The sequence below is a fragment of the Festucalex cinctus genome, chromosome 1 (genome assembly GCF_051991245.1).
Source record: "Festucalex cinctus isolate MCC-2025b chromosome 1, RoL_Fcin_1.0, whole genome shotgun sequence".
In the NCBI taxonomy this organism is placed as follows: Eukaryota; Metazoa; Chordata; class Actinopteri; order Syngnathiformes; family Syngnathidae; genus Festucalex; species Festucalex cinctus.
In genome coordinates, this window is record NC_135411.1 from 338,772 (window position 1) to 353,376 (window position 14,605).

The 14,605-nt window shown below is 41.4% G+C and overlaps 1 pseudogene; it reads left to right on the top strand.

The window, feature by feature from the left end:
• LOC144006167 (uncharacterized) lies at positions 1-14,231 on the top strand (annotated as a pseudogene).
• The last annotated feature ends 374 nt before the right edge of the window (positions 14,232-14,605 follow it).

Consider the following 14,605-nt stretch of genomic DNA (forward strand, 5'->3'; position numbering starts at 1 on the left):
TCCTCAAAACATGATTCCAGAAAGTGATGCAGACCACTGGGGACCATCAAAAATAAAAAGTGATGACATAAGGTCCCTTTCTTCTCATGATGATGATGATAATGATGATAATCTGCATGGTAATGATGAACATGCTGATGATGATAGGTCGTGTCACACTGACGACAAATCCTGCGAATGTTCTCACTGTGGGAAAACATTGAGTACAAAAGGACGTTTGAAAATTCACTTGAGAAGACACACTGGGGAAAAACCTTTTTCTTGTTTAGATTGTGGCAAAAGCTTCTCTTTGAAGTCAAATTTAACAAAACATTCAAGAACACACACTGGGGAAAAACTTTTTTCTTGTTTAGATTGTGGCAAAAGCTTCTCTTTGAAGTCAAATTTAACAAAACATTCAAGAACACACACTGGGGAAAAACTTTTTTCTTGTTTAGATTGTGGCAAAAGCTTCTCTTTGAAGTCAAATTTAACAAAACATTCAAGAACACACACTGGGGAAAAACTTTTTTCTTGTTTAGATTGTGGCAAAAGCTTCTCTTTGAAGTCAAATTTAACAAAACATTCAAGAACACACACTGGAGAAAAACTTTTTGCTTGTACCCACTGTGGCAAAAGCTTCTCTCAGAAGTCACATTTAACCAGACATACAAGAAGACACACTGGGGAAAAACCTTTTTCTTGTTTAGATTGTGGCAAAAGCTTCTCTTCGAAGTCAAATTTAACAACACATAAAAGAATCCATAGTGGCGAGAAACCTTTTTCTTGCTCCCATTGTGGTAAAAGCTTCTCTTCAAAGTCACATTTAACCAGACATATAAGAAGCCACACTGGCGAGAAACCTTTTTCTTGCTCAGACTGTGGCAAAAGCTTCTTTCGGAAGTCAGCTTTAACAACACATACAAGAAGACACACTGGGGAAAAACCTTTTTCTTTTTTAGATTGTGGCAAAAGCTTCTCTGACAAGTCAGATTTAACAACACATACAAGAAGACACACTGGGGAAAAACCTTTTTCTTGTTTAGATTGTGGCAAAAGCTTCTCTCAGAAGTCAGCTTTAACAACACATACAAGAAGACACACTGGGGAAAAACCTTTTTCTTGTTTAGATTGTGGCAAAAGCTTCTCTCAGAAGTCAGCTTTAACAACACATACAAGAAGACACACTGGGGAAAAACCTTTTTCTTGCTCAGACTGTGGCAAAAGCTTCTCTCGGAAGTCAGATTTAACAACACATACAAGAAGACACACTGGGGAAAAACCTTTTTCTTGTTTAGATTGTGGCAAAAGCTTCTCTGACAAGTCAGATTTAACAACACATACAAGAATCCATAGTGGCGAGAAACCTTTTTCTTGCTCAGACTGTGGCAAAAGCTTCTCTCAGAAGTCAGCTTTAACAAAACATACAAGAAGACACACTGGGGAAAAACGTTTTTCTTGTTTAGATTGTGGCAAAAGCTTCTCTCAGAAGTCAGCTTTAACAACACATACAAGAAGACACACTGGGGAAAAACCTTTTTCTTGTTTAGATTGTGGCAAAAGTTTCTCTGACAAGTCAGATTTAACAACACATACAAGAAGACACACTGGGGAAAAACCTTTTTCTTGTTTAGATTGTGGCAAAAGCTTCTCTCGGAAGTCAGCTTTAACAACACATACAAGAAGACACACTGGGGAAAAACCTTTTTCTTGCTCAGATTGTGGCAAAAGCTTCTCTGACAAGTCAGTTTTAACAGCACATACAAGAATCCATAGTGGAGAGAAACCTTTTTCTTGCTCAGCCTGTGGCAAAAGCTTCCCTGCCAAGCCTGAATTAAGAAGCCACATAAGAACACACACACGGGACAGAAACCATATTCATGCACAAAATGTGTGAAAAGCTTCGCTTCCACCAATTCTTTAACAGCACATGCAAAAACACACACTGGAGAGAAACCATATTCCTGCTCAGATTGTGGAAAAAGCTTCTCTTCCATGTCAAATTTAAGAAAGCACACAAGAATACATGGTGGGAAGTAGGGGTGTGAATTGCCTCGTACCTGACGATTCGATTCGTATCACGATTCATAGGTCACAATTCGATTCGATACCGATTAATCCCGATACGGTTTTGTTTGTCGATTGCTGCGATTTTTTTTTTAACTCAAATTTAGAAAATACTAATCAGTAATCTTGTACACTGTAAGATTTGTATGAAAATGTATTATTTATAGGCGGCACGGTGAGCGAGTGGTTAGCAGGTCCGCCTCCCAGTGCTGAGGACTCAGGTTCGAGTCCGGGCTCCGGCCTTGCTTTGTGGAGTTTGCATGTTCTCCCCGTGCTCGCGTGGGTCTTCTCCGGGTACTCCGGTCTCCTCCCACTTTCCAAAGACATGCATGGCAGGTTAATTGGACGTTCCGAGTTGTCCCTAGGTGTGCTTGTGAGTGTGGATGGTTGTTCGTCTCTGTGTGCCCTGCGATTGGCTGGCAACCAGTCCAGGGTGTCCCCCGCCTTCTGCCCAGAGTGAGCTGAGATAGGCGCCAGCACCCCCCGCGACCCTTGTGAGGAATAAGCGGTCAAGAAAATGGATGGATGTATTATTTATCTGAAACTTCAACCTTATAACTCTGAGCCACATAGTAAACATTTTTCCATGTTTAAGGTGTGAACTCTAACTATAAGACGTTTTGTTGAATATTTTCCCATCAAAAATTGATATTTAAAAATCAATTCTGCCACCTATTGAATCGATTCGAGAATTGCGTCCTGTAATATTGCGATATATTGCCGAATCGATTTTTTTAACACCCCTAATGGGAAGGAACCATTCAGTTGCAGTGTTTGTCCTAAAAGATTCTCTTGTAAAAAGCTTGCTGAGAGACACGAGTGTGCTGGTGAGAATGGCAGCCATCTTTGAAGCTTCAAAAAATGAAGGGAAGTGAGACTGGTGTGCTGTAAAAGTGTCAATGCATCTTAAAAGTGTAAATGTAATGCTTTCAAAACTACTCAACCTGTAAATATTAAATGTTTGCTGTTAATGTGTTTAAATGTCAATGTATGGTTTTTTTGTACGTAATTTAGGAAGTTATTTTTGTTTGCTTCTGAATGTTGTTAATGGTTGTTTGTTGATGTTGTGTATTTGCTTGTGTGAAACACATTGAGTTGCTTTGTGTAATAGAAATAGAAATAAAGCCACCTTGCAATTTTCCCCAAATAAGCGTCGACAATACGTTCAGACACACAAAGCCATCTGCGATTAAAATTTTTTGTGGAACAGTGTTATCACTGAAATGATTGACGCAAATGTCCTACTCTTTGTTGCTAACTCAACCACCACAGCTCCGTGCTAGCTAACACGCCATATGCTAGTGCATTTTGCACATTTTATCTTTCTATGTAACAATTTTGACACGATTAGCATACAATATTCAGATGACATCAGAACAAAATTGTGTCCATACCTGGTTTTGATTCTTTCATTTTGCATGTAGTAATATAATTTCTGTTCATGTGGCACTTTTGCCTCTGCAGGCAGATTGTTCTTGTCGTCAAACAACCTTTCATCACATTTTGAAATCAAAATACAAATCAAATGGAGTAGATGCCACCTGGACTTCCGGGCTTCACACACCAGCTCCGTTTCCGGCCACTGCTGCGACTCACAGGCGGCGTTCCGACAAAAATGATCACATTAAGAGAAGCGACAGTACAATGCAATTGCATTTGTACTTCTGAGTGTGGCGCTGATGAGATGATGCTCCCCCTGGTGGGAAGTGTGTGGCAATACCTTACATCCCTAGCCAATCAGCATTAGTGCCCTCCCTACAAATAAGGAGTCAGTTGGTACCTGCCCTCAACTTACTCCTTGGCTCTGAGGTCCGCCTCCTTGACTTCAATGGCTTGTCATCATCAGTCATCACAAACATTTTACCTTCATTGGAAGGTAAGTGTTGCGTCAAAACTTTGCTGAAGGAAAGTGTGAGAGCCACAGATGACAAAAACTGGCCAAAAGTCATTTGTATTACTTGCAGTACAAATAAATGTTGCATATATATATATATATATATATATATATATATATATATATATATATATATATATATATATATATATATATATACATATATATATATCAGATACTGTATCACCTTCCCATGGGCTCACCACCGGTGGGAGGGGCCAAAGAGGTCGGGTGCAGTGGAGGCTGGGTGGCAGCCATGGGAGGAGACCTTGGCGGACCGACCCCCCCAGCTACGGAAGCTGGCTCTTGGGACATGGAATGTCACCTCTCTGGCAGGGAAGGAGCCTGAGCTGGTGTGTGAGGCAGAGAAGTTCCGACGAGACATCGTCGGACTGTCCTCCACACACGGCTTGGGCTCTGGTACCAGTCCTCTCGAGAGGGGTTGGACTCTCTTCCACTCTGGAGTTGCCCATGGTGAGAGGCGCAGAGCAGGTGTGGGCAGTCTTATTGGCCCCTGGCTCAGCGCCAGTACGTTGGGGTACACCCCGGTAGATGAGAGGGTAGCCTGCCTCCGCCTTCAGGTGGGGTGACGGGTCCTGACTGTTGTTTGTGCATATGCACCAAACAGCAGTTCAGAGTACCCACACTTTTTGGAGTCCCTGGAGGGTGTGCTGGAGAGTGCTTCCCCAAGGACACCCTCATTCTGCTGGGGGACTTCAACGCTCACGTGGGCAATGACAGTGAGACATAGAGGGACGTGATTTTGAGGAACAGCCCTCCCGGTCAGAACCCGAGTGGTGTTTTGCTTTTGGACTTCTGTGCTCATCACGGATTGTCCATAACGAACACCATGTTCAAACATAGGGGTGTCCATGTGTGTACTTGGCACCAGGACACCCTCGGCTGCAGTTCGATGATCGACTTTGTAGTCGTGTCATTGGATTTGTGGCCGCATGTTTTGGACACTCAGATGAAGAGAAGGGTGGACCTGTCAACATATCACCACCTGGTAGTGTGTTGACTCCGATGGTGGGGGAAGATGCCGGTCCGACCTGGCGGACCCAAACGTATTGTGAGTGTTTGCTGGGAACATCTGGCGGAATCCCCTGTCAGAAAGAGTTTCTCCCTCTGGCAGAACTTCTCCCTTGTCCCGGGGGAGGAGAGCGTTCCGAGGGGGCTATGTTCCGCGCCTCCATTGTTAAGGCAGCCGATCGGAGCTGCGGCCAGAAGGTAGTCGGTGCCTGTCACGGCGACAATCCTCGAACCACCAGTGGTCAGGGATGCTGTCAAGCTGAAGAAGGAGTCCTATCGGGCCTTTTTGGCCTGTAGTCCTGCGGAGGCAGCTGACAGTTACCGGCTGGCCAAGCGGAACGCGGCTTCAGCGGTCGCTGAGGCAAAAACTCGGACATGGGAGGAGTTCGGTGAGGCCATGGAAAATGACTTCCGGACGGCTCGAGGAAATTCTGGTCCACCATCCGGCGTCTCAGGAGAGGAAAGCAGTTCACCATTAACACTGTATAATGGAGATGGTGTGCTGCTGACTTCGACTCGGGACGTCGTGAGTCGGTGGGGGGAATACTTCGAAGATCTCAATTGCACCAAGACGTCTTCCTTTGAGGAAGCAGTCTGGCGAATCTGAGGTGGGCTCTCCTATCTCTGGGGTCAAAGTCACTGAGTTGGTTGGAAATCTCCTCGGTGGCAGGGCCCCAGGGGTGGATGAGAACCGCCCGGAATTCCTAAAGGCTCTGGATGTTGTGGGGCTGTGGTGGTTGACACGCCTCTAACGCGCCTTGGTAAATAATTTGCAACGCAATTGCAATTGCTCAAGATTTTTTTTTCCCTATCAGAATTTGCATTTCTGCATGTTTTAGTTTTGTTTTAAGGTATTCACAACGGCAAAGGGCAAAGTTAAAATGTTAATTTACAATGATTCGCCCAGATCTGCAAACGGAGATGGGTGAATTTGTCGGCTGCGTGACGTCACTCATGCGGATTTTGACAGCACGCACGTATTATTATTATTATTTTTCACTCACTCACTCACTCACTCAAAAAAGCTTACATGTGTGAATGAGTGCGTAAAAAAAAAAAAAAAAATGTGCATGCTTTCAAATTGCTGCGGGAGTGACGTCACGCAGCCGACAATTTCGCCCGGTGTTCTGACAAACCAGCATTACATCATCACTGTCGAACTCGTCGGAGCAGCATACCTCAGCTGACAAGTAAGTAAAAGTATGCAATAACTGATTATTTAAAACTGCATTTTACTTCGTTTTGTAATTATTTTATATAGTGAAAGTATTTTATTCAGAGAGGAAGTTTTGTTCTGCAGTTAGCGTCATGGATCACTGTGCGTTATTATTATGGCACAGTGGCAGTTGGATGCTTGTACTGTACTACACTTATTCAAAAACAATTTTGGGGCTTCACTAATGTGTGTTTTTTCTTCTTATTTTAAGGTGCAATGTGAATTCTGTCTGCGGTGGACACATGCTGAATGTGCAGAATAACGTTTTTAAGTGTAAAAAAAAATGCAACTTAAATTGCTGACTTGCTACAGCCATCGTAGTTTGGAATCTTTTGAGACGTAGGTTGTGTAGTTTTGGTCACTTGATGTTTTTGTACTTTTAGCAAACTGGCAACGTGTATTGTAGTTTGTACATAAAATATGTTTCATAGTCCTCCTGCATCGGTTTTCATTTTGAATTCAACAATAAAGCTCATTTTTTTCGAGTCTTCTCAAATATTTCTTTCAAAATTAAGCAATGGTGTTCCAACTGGCAAATTCTCTCACAGCCTGCAAAATCCGTTCAATTAAATCTAGACAATTTTCTGTCATGTAGACAACTATCATACATAATGGGTATAGCTGGAGCCAATATTTTGATGTGTGATTAGAATGTTGCCTTTTACACTAATTAGAAATGACAATTGTGTCACCGAGTGGGCAGTTCGTGTGCAAGTCATTATAATGTGCATTCAGCCTCAGTTTGGTGAGGAAACTGTCATCCGCGCCTGCATATGGTTTTTGTTTGATTTATTGACAACAGTTTGTTTTGATATATAACAATGTTTTCGTATGACGACCCTGTGCACATAAGCCTACACCTGAACGCAGCAGTCAGCAAAATGAACACAACGGAATGAGACGCGAAGACTTAAATCATCTAAAAATACAGAAATTCATGCAAATCTGTGGGAGCGCGTTGGCATATTGTCCTCTGAAGTTTTAATGTGGCTCTATAGTTGGCCTTATTTTTTCTTGACGAGTAAACTATAAGGCAACAATGTGCTGTGGGTGCCCATTTCAGCCATCAAAACAGCATACCGATGTTACAATCAGCCGTCAGAACAGCATGCTCGTCTTAAAACTAACTATACATATGATTCTTTGGTAGCTCTAGTGTTTTTAATATGCATCTGTGTTTAGCCTAATTGCAGTGTATTATTATCATTCACGGGATCGTCGTAACGTAGGAATGCTATTCTGACTACGTATGCTAGCCCGATAGAGGCAGCCGTCAGATCAGCATACGGGTATGCTACTTCGACGGGTATGCTGGTTTGTCAGAACACCGGCCCCGTTTGCGACACGCCAAACCCCGCTCTGCGATTGGCTGCAGGGGTGTAAACACTGTCTTTCCACAGAACACATCCATCCATCCATTTTCTTGACCGCTTATTGCTCACAAGGGTTGCGGCTGGCGCCTATCTCAGCTGGCTCTGGGCAGTAGGCGGGGTTGCACCCTGAACTGGTCGCCAGCCAATCGCAGCAAACCAAACACAAAATTGCAAAATACAGGCTGGGACGGTGGGGGTTTAGGACAAAATCACCACCAGAAATTAAGAGAAGCCCAGATCTGTAAATTGAGAAGTAGTTTGTTTGTTTAAATTCTGCATTTAAAAAGTGCATTTTCCTGAGTGAAACCGGCAGACTGAGCCTTTAAACTCATAACATTTGGTGGTTAAATCTCATCCCTCATAATAAACATTCAGTTTACCTCAAAATGCTTGTTCAACTTTGATGGCGAATTTTTAAACTGCACATTCACCACAAAAAAATGGAACTCTTTTTTTTTTTTTTAAATAAATCAAATTTAAACGGGCATTTAAACTTTACAATTATATCGGGATCAAAACACTGAAAAAGGGAATGAGACTTTCGATTCCAACCGCAGCAAAAATGGCGACATCTGTCGATGACTTGATGACAATGCTTGCTCTGAAGCCCCCGGACAATTTCCAGCAGCCAATCGTAACGCAGCGGGGGCGTGTCCTGCCCCTGACTTCCGCCGCACGTCTACGTTCGTTTCTTGACGTGCTCACTGCACTGGCGGGCGGCCACATCGCGTTTAATCAGACGTCCTCTGCTAAATCATTCTTTCTGATTCGGTATTGAACTGAACACACAGGACTCCCATCACCATTTTGAAGGTTTGCGACACCGTTTATTAAATGTCGGCGTGAGTTTAAACTCGTCTCGGTGCGCGTTGATGCTTCTCGGCCAAGTTAGCTTAGTTTAGCTTAGCTTAGCTTGCTAGCCGCTAACAAAGAGAAGCACATAACACGTGGTCAGGAAGAGACCAAGTGTGACTTTGTTGGCATTATTGTGCCAAAATGTCGGCGAGAACGACACCAAAGGACGAGGAGGAACTCTTTGGAGTCAAAGAAGAGAACGAGCAACATTTTCAACCGCTGGACGACGTTTGCGAGCAGCCTCGAATTGTGCTACACGCAGCAGGTTTGTACACTTCTTATGACTCTCCCTTGTTTAGCACTACTGTATAGCGTTAAAAAAAAATTCACTGCAGTCCGCATTACTGTGCACAGTAATTAAATTCAACTGTTATTTTAAAGAGTGAAATAAATTGATTTGATTGGTTGATTCCGGACAGGGGCCGATTATACAGTCATGAGACAGTCATACCAATGTATCTGACAAGACGTGTGCGATTTTCAGAACACTTAGGTGCACAATAAGACTGTATTAAAACGGTGGTACAATACTACAAATTAATTTTTTTTTTTGTCGGTATACATATCCCTGTTTCCCACATAATTTTTTTTTTTTTTTTTTTTTTTACAAAACAGTCACAGTTTTGTCATGATTACTGCATTATTATATTCCACTGCTGTTGCAACCAGTGTTAATTTTGACAAGAAATTTTAATTTAGTTTTAGTTATAGTCTTTTGACTAAAATTAACAAGTTTGAGTCATAATTTAATCTTCTGATTGTATTTTAGTTTTGATCCAATTTTAGTCGACTAAATTCACAGTTTAGTCTATTTTCCTTCAGCATACGTTTAAACTTTTATGCAGAAAATTATAGCACACCTATTTGTGACTTTAGTTTAACACGCAAGACACATTTCATACAATGGTGTCTTTATTGTTTCAATGAATCATGTTCAACTGACAATAATGTAACTTTTCACCTGAATAAGAAAAAGTGCATAATTAAATTGCTTGAGATTAATCTTACAGCTGCACAATTTATGTTTATGTACAACACTTTGTATACAGCAATGCCTGTTCTTAGAGCGCTTTATAATTAAAGTTGAGCTGAGTTAAAGTGCAGTGAACACAACATTTTTGAGTGGTTCTTTTCTCATTCATTCCGATTGGATTGTGTGAATTTTCACTACTGTGTTGTTTTCATTTTCATTTTAGTCATTGACGAAATTGTCAGTCAATTTTAATCATAGTTATTGTCTGAACGAATGGCTTCTATTTTAGTTTTCATTTAATTTTCGTCAGGAAAAACAGTCACGAAAATTATGATGTCAATTCTTCGTCGACAAAAATATCACTAGTTGCAACTGTAGCATTCACGAAGACGGGAGTCAATGACAATCGATTCTGTTTTGCAAATAAGGGCCGAGTTCATATGGGCATATATGCGAACTGCGCACAAGACGACACGTGAAAATGTAATGAAGCGGTTGCGCTTAATTAAGGTAAATTAATGAGTGAATTAATTAATGGAGGAAAGATTGAGGACTGGAGTAAGGCTCACTTCCTGTTGAAATTGGACTACTTCCTATTGATAGGTCACTTCCTGTTGAAATCGGGCCACTTCCTGTTGATTCTAAGTCACTTCCAGGTCACTTCCTATTGAAATCAGGTCACTTCCGGGTCACTTCCTGTTGAAAACAAGTCACTTCCTGTTGATTTAAAGCCACTTCTGAGTCACTTCCTGTTCATTTTATGCCATTTCCGGGTCACTTCCTATTGAAATCAGGTCACTTCCTGTTGAAATCGTGTTGCTTCCTGTTGATTTGACGCCACTTCTGGGTCACTTTCTGTTGATTTTAGGCCATTTCCTGGTCACTTCCTGTTGAAATCAGGTCACGTCCTTTTGATTTTTGGCTATTTCTGGGTAACTTCCTGTTCAAATCAACAGGTCACTTCCTATTGAAATCAGGTCACTTCTGGGTCACTTCCTGTTGAAAACAAGTCAGTTCCTGTTGATTTCAGGTCACTTCCTATTGAAATCGGATCACTTTCTGTTGAAATTGTCACTTTCTGTTGATTTAAAGCCACTTCTGAGTCACTTCCTGTTCATTTTATGCCATTTCCGGGTCACTTCCTATTGAAATCAGGTCACTTCCTGTTGAAATCAGGTCACTTCCTATTCAAGCTGGGGCATTTCCTGGCGAGAATCCCTGGTGTACCAAATCAATTGGCCAAGATGGCTGCCGCTGAAGGCAGGCGTAGGGTACAAAATAGGAAATTGTGATGAAGGCGTGAATTTTGGAACTACAAAAGGAGAATTGGCGACTACATTAAAGTTGGAATGTGGTGAATTGGATGAAGAATGTGGAAGTAAATGTGAAATGTAGAATCTCCCATTATGAATACATTGGAAAAAAACGTGTACGAAATGGGGAATTGTGGTAAGGCGTGAATTTTGGAACAGGAAAAGAGCTCGTGGTATGAATTTTAGGAATATATTGACGTTGGAATGAAGTAAATTGGATGAAAAATGTGGAAGGAAATTTTGAATCTTCCATTAAGAATGCATGAGGAAAAACTGGGTACAAAATCGGGAATTGTGGGTAAGGCGTGAATTTTTGGAATATGTTTAAATTGGAAAGATGAGAATGGGATGAATCATGTGGAAGTAGGGGTCTTCCAGCCTAACTATGGTTACAAATAGGTGTTTTAATTTTCTATGTAAAAGTTGAAATGTATGCGGATGGACAATATCAACTCAATTTAGTCGACTTCAATCAATAGAGAGATTAAAATGGTTTTAGATTTGACCTTATATCGGCTGTCAGATTTTTAACAAGGCCAATACTTTTTTTACCTTTTTGTTTTTTGGATGGGCCAATCCGAGTGTGCGGTGGCCCCAAGTCGCGGTGGACTGTAGAAACAATAATGCACATCATCTCACGCTTGAAATTTGACTTGACCAACCCAAATGTGTGTTTGTCTTCTTGTGTCCTGCAGACGTCGCTGAGAAATATCTTCGTCCTGACCAAGAGGACATGAAGCCTCCGAATGTTAAAGAGGAGGAAGAACATCCTTACATCGAAGAGGAAGAAAAGCCCGTTCGTGTCAAAGAGGAGGAGGTTGAGGATGACGTCACCAAGTCACCAATGACCTTCGCCCCTTTAAAGAGTGAAGATGAAGTCAAGGGTGAGAGTGAGGAGGGCAGAGGGGCGGAGCCTCCAAACAGGATCTTAAATCCTCAAAACATGATTCCAGAAAGTGATGCAGACCACTGGGGACCATCAAAAGCAAAAAGTGATGACATAAGGTCCCTTTCTTCTCATGATGATGATGATAATGATGATAATCTGCATGGTAATGATGAACACGGTGCTGATGATAGGTCGTGTCACACTGACGACAAATCCTGCGAATGTTCTCACTGTGGGAAAACATTGAGTTCAAAAAGAAGTTTGAAAATTCACTTGAGAACACACACTGGGGAAAAACCTTTTTCTTGTTTAGATTGTGGCAAAAGCTTCTCTGACAAGTCAGATTTAACAACACGTACAAGAATCCATAGTGGCGAGAAACCTTTTTCTTGCTCAGACTGTGGCAAAAGCTTCTCTTCAAAGTCACATTTAACAACACATACAAGAAGACACACTGGGGAAAAACCTTTTTCTTGTTTAGATTGTGGCAAAAACTTCTTTCGGAAGTCAGATTTAACAACACATACAAGAACACACACTGGGGAAAAACCTTTTTCTTGTTTAGATTGTGGCAAAAGCTTCTCTTGGAAGTCAGATTTAACAAAACATACAAGAAGACACACTGGGGAAAAACCTTTTTCTTGTTTAGATTGTGGCAAAAGCTTCTCTGACAAGTCAGATTTAACAACACATACAAGAATCCATAGTGGCGAGAAACCTTTTTCTTGCTCAGACTGTGGCAAAAGCTTCTCTCAGAAGTCAGCTTTCACAACACATACAAGAAGACACACTGGGGAAAAACCTTTTTCTTGTTTAGATTGTGGCAAAAGCTTCTCTTTGAAGTCACGTTTAACAACACATACAAGAAGCCACACTGGCGAGAAACCTTTTTCTTGCTCCCATTGTGGTAAAAGCTTCTCTCAGAAGTCAGAATTAACGATACATACAAGAACACACACTGGGGAAAAACCTTTTTCTTGTTTAGATTGTGGCAAAAGCTTCTCCCGGAAGTCAGAATTAACGATACATACAAGAACACACACTGGGGAAAAACCTTTTTCTTGTTTAGATTGTGGCAAAAGCTTCTTTTGGAAGTCATATTTCACCATACATACAAGAAGACACGCTGGCGAGAAACCTTTTTCTTGTTCAGACTGTGGCAAAAGCTTCTCTCAGAAGTCACATTTAACATTACATTCAAGAACACACACTGGGGAAAAACCTTTTTCTTGTTTAGATTGTGGCAAAAGCTTCTCTGACAAGTCAAATTTAACAAAACATACAAGAAGACACACTGGGGAAAAACCTTTTTCTTGTTTAGATTGTGGCAAAAGCTTCTTTCGGAAGTCAAATTTAACAACACATACAAGAACACACACTGGGGAAAAACCTTTTTCTTGTTTAGATTGTGGCAAAAGCTTCTCTTTTAAGTCAAATTTAACAACACATACAAGAACACACACTGAATTAAGAAGCCACATAAGAACACACACACGGGACAGAAACCATATTCATGCACAAAATGTGTGAAAAGCTTCACTTCCACCAATTCTTTAACAGCACATGCAAAAACACACACTGGAGAGAAACCATATTCCTGCTCAGATTGTGGAAAAAGCTTCTCTTCCATGTCAAATTTAAGAAAGCACACAAGAATACATGGTGGGAAGTCGGGGTGTGAATTGCCTCGTACCTGACGATTCGATTCGTATCACGATTCATAGGTCACGATTCGATTCGATACCGATTAATCCCGATACGGATTTGTTTGTCGATTGCTGCGATTTTTTTTTTTACTCAAATTTAGAAAATACTAATCAGTAATCTTGTACACTGTAAGATTTGTATGAAAATGTCTTATTTATAGGCGGCACGGTGAGCGAGTGGTTAGCAGGTCCGCCTCCCAGTTCTGAGGACTCTGGTTCGAGTCCGGGCTCCGGCCTTCCTTTGTGGAGTTTGCATGTTCTCCCCGTGCCTGCGTGGGTCTTCTCCGGGTTATCTCCGGTCTCCTCCCACTTTCCAAAGACATGCATAGCAGGTTAATTGGACGTTCCGAATTGTCCCTAGGTGTGCTTGTGAGTGTGGATGGTTGTTCGTCTCTGTGTGCCCTGCAATTGGCTGGCAACCAGTCCAGGGTGTCCCCCGCCTTCTGCCCAGAGCCAGCTGAGATAGGCGCCAGCACCCCCCGCGACCCTTGTGAGGAATAAGCGGTCAAGAAAATGGATGGATGTGTTATTTATCTGAAACTTCAACCTTATAACTCTGAGCCACATAGTAAACATTTTTCCATGTTTAAGGTGTGAACTCTAACTATAAGACGTTTTGTTGAATATTTTCCCATCAAAAATAGATATTTAAAAATCAATTCTGCCACCTATTGAATCGATTCGAGAATTGCGTCCTGTAATATCGCGATATATTGCCGAATCGATTTTTTTAACACCCCTAGTGGGAAGGAACCATTCAGTTGCAGTGTTTGTACTAAAAGATTCTCTTGTAAAAAGCTTGCTGAGAGACACGAGTGTGCTGGTGAGAATGGCAGCCATCTTTGAAGCTTCAAAAAATGAAGGGAAGTGAGACTGGTGTGCTGTAAAAGTGTCAGTGCATCTTAAAAGTGTAAATGTAATGCTTTCAAAACTACTCAACCTGTAAATATTAAATGTTTGCTGTTAATGTGTTTAAATGTCAATGTATGTTTTTTTTGTACGGAATTTAGGAAGTTATTTTTGTTTGCTTCTGAATTTTGTTAATGGTTGTTTGTTGATGTTTGTACGTGTTGTGTATTTGCTTGTGTGAAGCACATTGAGTTGCCTTGTGTATGAAATAGAAATAAAGCCACCTTGCAATTTTCCCCAAATAAGCGTCGAGAATACGTTCAGACACACAAAGCCATCTGCGATTACAAATTTTTGTTGAACAGTGTTATCACTGAAATGATTGACGCAAAAGTCCTACTTTTTTTTTTTTTTTTTTCCTTTTTTTGTTGCTAACTCAACCCGAGATCAAACCACCAC